This window comes from Carex rostrata, chromosome 23, assembly GCF_964058835.1.
Source record: "Carex rostrata chromosome 23, lpCarRost1.2, whole genome shotgun sequence".
NCBI classification, from domain to species: domain Eukaryota; kingdom Viridiplantae; phylum Streptophyta; class Magnoliopsida; order Poales; family Cyperaceae; genus Carex; species Carex rostrata.
Window position 1 is genome coordinate 5,256,591 of NC_135940.1, and position 8,410 is coordinate 5,265,000.

Genomic DNA, 8,410 nt, shown 5'->3' on the forward strand with positions numbered 1-8,410 from the left:
TATCCATCTTCTCCATCTGAGTCTGTCCTTATGTTTGGTGGATCTGGTTACCGCTTTTGGTACTTCCGCTTAATGGATCTAGTCACTGCTCTTTCCTCTGTTAGTGTTCGAGCCGTTGCTTCCATCTAGCGGATTTGGCAACCATTTTTTGGTTGTTCCGCTTCATGGATCTGGTCATCGCTCTTCACATCGTCCTTCTGGGGGTTTTTCTTCTCCAATATCAGTGGTTCATTTTTTCTTCCCTTCTTTTGAGCTCTTCTTGCTAGGGTAGTAATCTATAAGTCAATCATTTTTTGTTCATGAATTGGATGATTAATATCATTTTGTTTCTTGAGTGTTATTGCATTTATGAATCATTCTGAGTTCATGACTGGAATTGCAAAACTTCATAATATAGATGATATACACTCTTAATAGTCACTAACCATGGTAATTAGCAGGGAACACTAATTATCCATTAGAAGGTTAGTATGTGGATTAAATGATGGTCAAGTTTTGCAGACCATAGATAAAGAGTTGTCATTTAATCGCATAGATACATGTTGTGAACATGGTATTTGACTGACCCTAAATGAAATGTTATATGGAATTGTGTTTGTGTCATTAACGGTTTCATTTGTGTTAAATTTTAAAGTATGAGGTGTGGTTTTTCCTATATGAGAAGTGTGTATTCGTAATTGTTATCTAAAGCTATATGTAAAAGGGAGTAATAAGGGTAACATTTCAGTACACATGACTTGTGTGGAGGAATATATGCTCACCAAGACTACTATCATCCCTCGTATTATTATACGAGTAATAGTAACACTGGGCCCACTTGATAGAGTAGGACTATTCGTATACGGTATGATTAATGAAGATTAATCATATATGATAATCTACTCGATTAAGTTTGCAAGGATGACACATACCTACCTTGGACTTAATCAGTTACTATGAGACGATGGAATTAACACGAGTAAATTGTTTACTTAAGGATCGTGATATTATACTAGAGAACATCATCTGTGTAATTGGGGATCATAATGTACTGCCAAGTGCTACCTATGATCTATAGAAGTTAAAACATGCATGCTGCAACTTCACGCGGTGTCGTCTCTTCCATTAGTAGTAAGTCATCTGCAAAAAGTGAACAAGTTAGTTGGGTAGCGGATCTTGCGACCCTCAACCCGTTATGTGTCCCTCATTTTCTGTTTGCTTCCAAAAATCGTGCCACACCGGGATAAGCAACTTCCAGTGAAGACCAAAAGGGTCGGGCATGAGGAAGTTGGAGGATCGGGTAGGGAAAACGGGGTTCGAACCCGCGACTTCTGGCGTGACAGACCAGCACTCTAACCAACTGAGCTATTTCCCCCTTTTTTAACTACTTTCAATTAAACAGTAACCTACCGGAAAGGGTCCATCGCCAATATAAACAAATAAGGCGACATGGAGTAGCCTTGTCTGAGCCCTCTGGATGGCAAGAAGAATCCATCACCGCTCCCATTGAACTGTATTGTGAACCTTGATGATTGGACACATGCCTTTATCCAAAGACAGAATTGGTTTGGGAATCCATACACCGGGAAAAGCGCAATTAGATACTCCCAACAAACTGTGTCAAAGGCTTTCGCAAGATCAGCCTTGAGTACAAATTGTTGGGACATTAGGGTCGGCTTTTGGAAGCTGTGAATTATTTCTTGCAGCAAAATCACATTATCAGAGATCTCTCTTCCCGGGACAAAGGCAGTTTGAGCATTTGCAATAATCCCGGACATTAGCAGCTACATTCTTTTTGCGAGGAGTTTTGATATGACCTTATAAATGAGATTACACACATTAATCTGTCGTTATGCCATCGGGGCCCAGTGCATTAACCGCCCACTCTATCTCTTGCTGTGAGGGTATTTGCTCCAATTCTCTAGCCTTGTCAGTAGGAACTGATACCCTTTCTTCCCTTGTATCATGGAGCAGCTTAGATAGATTATCACTATTCCAGTTTTCATCCGCCCTATATATAGCTTTGAAGTGTTTCACAAACTCAGCCCTAATTTCCTTTTCAGTGACTAACCATGCCCTCTCAGAGTTTTGTATTGCCTCAATTTTATTTTTGTGACGCCTTATCATTAGTGTTGTATGAAAGAAATAAGTATTCATATCTCCCATTAGATCCCAATTAAGACGAGAGCGCTGTAACCAAAAAGCCTCTTATGCTGCGATGTAGGTCTGATACTATTGTTGAAGCAATTTTAATAGAGACCTAACCCGATCTGACTGCTACTGATTGACCAGTAAGATCATCTCTTTTTCAATTTGCTATAGTTCCCAATTTGGATTCTTAGTTCCTTATGATCACTTTCTAACTTTTTTTTTTTAATTTTCACAAGTTTCTTCCCAAGACTGCTCACTGTGATGTATTGTTGTTGCACAAACATCCCCCAAATCATGCATCTGTGACCACCATTGTTCAACTCTAAAAGGTCTAACCTTCCTTTTTGGTCTTGGTTCCGTTTTGAGGAGAATTGGCAAGTGGTCACTTGAATAATTCGGAAGATGGAAAATTTTGGAATTTGGGAATAAATTTATCCACTCAGCTATTGCTACACCACGATCAAGTCTTTCTAGAATTAGTATTCTGCCACCTTGATTGTTAGCCCAAGTATACGCAGGACCACTATGCCCCAAATCTACCAGCCCAGCTTGTTGCAAGAAAGCCCTGAACTTTTTATTTTTCTCCTTAAGAACCGGGTTCCCGCCCAATTTCTCTTGTTGTCCGGTAACGCAATTGAAATTGCCCAGAGCGCATATCGGAATTTCATACTCACAGACGTATGGAGAGAGTTTCTCCCAAATGAAGCTGTTTGCCGCATCACTGCAGTCGCCATAAACGGCAAACAACAGCCACGGCTGAGCCCTATTCCCCAGATTTATTTTTGCCGCTATAAAGAAAAGGTTTGATTCAAGTATCTCCATAGAGATTTCATTTGCCCAGAGCATCCAAAGGCCTCCTCCCTGACCCCTAGCAGGAACAATTTTGGAGTTGGGAAGAGGTAGCTGCGCAATTCTTCTGATCACTGCTTCTTTATTGCATTTTATTTCTGAAATAAAAACAAGAACTGTCCCCGTACTGCGGATATACCACCGGAGGGTGGGAATTGTCGAGACTCCTCCTGAGCCTCGACAATTCCAAGACAAAATACTCATTGATAACTCGGCGGCTATGGCCTCATTGCCTTAGCTTTCCTTTCGGTGAGGAATTCACCTTCTTTTTCATCTTCGACCAATACTTCATCATTGTTTCTAGAACCGTCCCCAATATAAATATTTCTTGGAGAAGGAGCTTCTGACAAGGAGTTGGAGAAGTCCCCAATAGCTCTTTTAATACCCGAAACAGAAACAGGCCCCTTCTGTTTAAATGGGCTAGCGTGCTCCTTTAGGCCAAACTCATCCTTTAGTGGAATTTGGTTTTGATCTATCACCCAGGCTCCCCTCATGGGCTTTAGAATTCCCACCAATTCAAGCCTGTTTTGGCCCGCCATCCTATTCTTTATCTTGGCAAGTCGGGCCCTTTGCACGCAAGAAGCAATGTCGTGACCCAACTTGCCACAGAACAAGCATACCCGTCCAATTCTCTCATAAACCAGCAGGCCGGGTATTTCCCCGAGGATTGGATGGTCAACGAAAATCTTGTCATTGAGCGGCTTATCAAGAGCAAGGAGAATTTTTATTTGAAAGAAACGCTTACCGTTGTGGATTACAACCACCGAGTCGAAGAGTGGAAGGCCAATTGGTTTAGTCAAGATAGCAACCCCTTCCTCATTAATAGAATTGAGAGGAATGTGATGAAACTGAACCCATACGACTCCCTATTTCAGAGCCGCATCATTAATGTTCTCTTCCGAAGGGCATTCAGCTGCGACCACCATGTCATTTCTATATAGCCACGGACCATCATCCAGAATTCTTTTGAGCTCAGCTTTTGTTGCACATTCGATGAAATAGAGATTCATGTCTACCATCTGAAAGCTGGTTTTCGGGTTGGCACCCCACACTCTTCGCATGGCCCTCTCAAATTGGGCATCGAAAACTATCCGATCAGTCAATACCTTAGCAACAACACACAAATCCCAGTTATGAGAGGTGGTAGCAGTTGCAGGTATAGAGACAAAGGCTCCTACACCAATACTACTCGTGTGAAGACCAGCAAATTTGAGAATGAGTTCCTCGTCTGAAGGTTCCATGGCAAGGGGTTGTTGGGTTTGGCGGGATAAGGAGTAGACAAAAGAGACGGTCGAGTGATTTTTGTGGAGCGGGAGAGGGAGGTGAGTTAGCCTTTTTTTTGTTTTTGGAATGGCTGTGATTTATAGGGAGTATGGTGAATAGGTGCTGGACCTAGGATTGATGGCATGGGCTTAGCTTTTGGAGATGGGCCAGGATAAACAGGCTTTGTTTTTTGCGAGCTTGAGTAAGGTTGAGACAAAATTTGGGTCCTTCTATTCTCTGAATTCATCAGGGTACCTTACCCTGTTCTGATTCTGCCCGAGAATAGCAGGGAGGTCATGAGCATGATCCCTTTAATTACCGTGTCTTTGATTTTTTACGGCTTCATTATGTGTATGGATCCCCTGAGACGCTTAGACACCCACTGATAGACTCGCCTCACCATTAGTTTCGGCTTCATTATCTCCATAACGGGTATGGTACGGATTTTGTCCACATCCCCTATCAATGAGCACCCGACACATGCCCTTGTCCTTGCTGAATTCAAAACTTGTTTCAGCCCTGAGCTAGGTGGTCTTGGTGCATGAGGCCGCCCGATAGACCAAGGGCTGAGGTGGCTGAAGTGGCCATCCTGTTGGTACTGCTCATCCCGGCCATTGTTAGCTCTCCGACGGATTTGCTCCTGCGCATTGGCAATAGATTGTCGGAGGGAAGCATCTTGTTGTCTGGCTACCTGAGGGTGTAAGGGGATGCTACCTTCCTCATCATTCAGACCATCCGATAGTGGCCCTTGGTATCCATCCAACGGTAGATCACTGGAGAACGCCCACCTTGTCATCTCAACATAACATTTCGTCCATCGATTGTCATGATCAATGGTGACAGATAAATATCAAGTTTAGATTTTATCAGACTAATTAATTTCAAATTCAGTATCCTCTTGAATTTTTAATGATTATATGAATTAGATCATGGTGATTTGAATTTTATTAGATATCAGACTAACCTTTATATGAGGTAAATCAGGTGTTGATTTGTTTTTAATTTGAATTTAGTAAGTTACATGTCACATGTGATTTATGTGTGAGCCTCAGAGATAAACCGAACATGTCATATTATGCTTTTATCGGATTCGTGTTATTTAAATAGTTATTAATAGCAGTTTTTCTCAAATAACAAATTTATTCGGATTCAATAATTTAAATTTCAAATCTTAGTAGTTTAGTTTAGGTCTGGCTGGATGTTGGGTTTATCAAAAAAAAAATCCATCTTATCAATTTTTTCCAATTCTGACAACACCTTCCCCTTATAAAATAGGTTGTGGTATATCACAAAAGAATAAAAAAGGATAGCTATTTTTAATTCAAAATGAAAAATACTTTGCTTATATTCCGTTCTGCTGGTGACAACACAAAATATATATAAGATAGAATGTAAAAACTAAAAAGTATCTGCAGTAATTACATTTAAGATCTTCACAACTATGAAATAAAAAATACTATAGTGTTGGACGGAATGGTCTATTCCATTCACAATTTTTTTTTAATTAGAGATCTGATAATTAGACTACGATTAACTGAACGGAATAAATTATTCCGTTCTTTATATAGATAGAGAATTCATGAAATCATATCTCTTTTCCAATATTTTTTTTATCTATTTTTTCTATTAATAAAAAATTCGGCATATAAAGGATCACTATAGTGAATTTATACCACAATGCACAGTTATCCGTGGAGACGTTAAGACTGGAAATAAAATTTAAATGAATTATTTGTAAATTATACTACTACTACTATTATTATTATTAATAGCACAAGAAGAATTGACATGTGTGAACGCCGTGGTTCATGTTTATTGATGGATGGACCTAGATACGCTGTCTTTAGTGAGCAAAATTGTTATATTGATTAACTACAAGAGAGCACTTGACTGGGACCAAAATTTTTATATTTACCATTAAAAAAAAAAAACTAATAAACCACAAGTTTCTAAGAATTCTATCCTTAACATGAACACGACATGTCGTTGCGACCATCAAAAAAGTGGTTGCGGCCACCAACAACAAAAAAAAAACAATGCAATATCGAATCAAATAAGAACCAATACATTTTTTCATCTTTTAATGGACGCAACAGCACATTGTCGAAATTTTTAAATATACCATACCCAAAAAAAATAAATCAAATAACCACGTTTTCTGAAAATTTTAAATTTTGACACGGCCGCATCTCCTAGGTGCGGCCACTTTTCTAGAGACCGCATCTAGAGAATGCAATCATTGAAAAAGTGGACGTAACAGCAAATTGCAACCATTGAAAAATGGACGCAACAACAAATTGCAACCAATGCAGTGTTGAATTAAGTAGGAACTAATACATTTCTCCATCTTTTGATGGACACAACAGCAAATTGCAACCATTCAAAAGTGGCCGCAACGACAAATTGTGTCCATAGTAAATATAGAATTCCCAGAAAAAATCGTGGTTATTGGTTTATCTTTTTTTTAATGGTAAATATAAAAATTTCGGTGACTAAGATAAATCAATCAAACTTGAAAAAAAAAAAAAAGAGAGTTGGAAACCAAGCTTCTAAATTTGCCGAACAAATTAGAGTACTGGTGCAAACGCTCGCTAAATTATCCTACTGCTCATATTTAGTGGGAGAATTTTTAAATAAATAATCTACTTCCTGACTAAATAATCTAGCTACCTCAAGAATATATAAATTAATAAATACTACAAGAATTGATACAAAAAGTAAGATTATAAAATTCCCTGTAAAAACAGTTTTGAAATTTGTAACAAATTAATTAACGACTTAAATTCTCTTTTAGTTTGTTGAAGTCAAGTACTTTGAATACTTCACTTCGACTTAGGGTCGCAACGAGCTGATTTGGTATGAGTTGGATTCAGTTTGAACTCGTCACGAGCTGGCTTGTCCGAGTCACGAGTGAGTTAATTTTAAGAGTTCGAGCTAAAATTTCAGCTTGAAATCGTTACGATCTAAATCGAGCTTGCTCACGAGCTGGTGAACTGGCTTGCTAGATTTGGCTGGACCTTGTTTTAAGAAGAAAATAAATTCTACAAATTTTTTTGACCGAGTTAACCAAGCTGGCCCAAGCTGGACAATAAAAATGCACACAAATTCATACAAATTCACAAATGATGCCTAACCAAGCTAGCGAGCGAACTGGCGAGCGAGCTAAGCCCCAACTTTAACTTGTTAGTTTTGAACCGAACTAGTGGCGAGCTGGCTCGCTAACAACTCGATCTAGTAACGAATGAACGGTTGACAAATGAGTCAGATTGACACCGTCCGACCACGAGAGAGGCACAAGAACACAACTAGCACAACTAATAATCACTCAAGAGGAGCAAGCTCAACTCACAGAGGAAAAGAGGAGATAAAACTCAACTCAAATTGATAAATTCGTAATATTTCAGATGGTTGCATTACAACCTGACCTTAGACTCTTATATAGCCATATTCCATCTCTAGATGCTTCCTAACAATTAATACAACATTCAACCACTTTTTCTAATACCAAAATACAATCAATAAACTCCTAGAGACAATCAAAAGACACTCCTAAAATCCCACAAAATAAAACTTGAAAACATAAAACAAATTATGGCTCTCACAGACTCCAACCAGATCAGTTGACTTAACACGCCCTTTAGACCAAGATAATTTATTTTTTCTGGGATAAGTCCCAACATGAAAGTTGTAGAACATTCTCTTATTTTTCCAAAGAATTTTGAATCACCTTAATTGGACCTCGTATGAAGAAGATATGGCCCAAACACTAAAGCCTGTTTTTCTGTCCAGCAAGCTATCAAGGAACGGGCTTAGTTTTGACTCGGGCCAGGATCATCTTGAGCATAAACTTGGCTTGTCTTGGTCTAGAGAAGGTTGACAGGACCCTTGTTGTTGACTTGGTCCATTGAAGGGTCACTAACGGTGTCACAAATGCTAGTCATAATCGAGCCACAAGCTACGAGTTTCTTTGTCATCCCTACTTCATTCTAGTAAAAGTATCTTTCAAGTATGGTGCGTAGCACGTTTTAGAATTAATTCAGCTTCTGGTTTCCTCCTTTCTAATTTTGGGCCTTCTATGGACGGTCCAGTTCATATTATGTTTTATTTTCTTTCTTTGTTTTTAGTTTGAGCCTGGAATTATTGTGAAACCGATAATTGTTTATAAAAT

The 8,410-nt window shown here is 39.0% G+C and overlaps 1 non-coding gene across 1 annotated transcript; it reads right to left on the reverse strand.

Moving 5' to 3' along the window:
* Positions 1-1,280: 1,280 nt before the first annotated feature.
* TRNAD-GUC (transfer RNA aspartic acid (anticodon GUC)) lies at positions 1,281-1,354 on the reverse strand. Its single transcript has one exon. It is a non-coding gene; the product is annotated as a tRNA-Asp (tRNA).
* Positions 1,355-8,410: the final 7,056 nt, after the last annotated feature.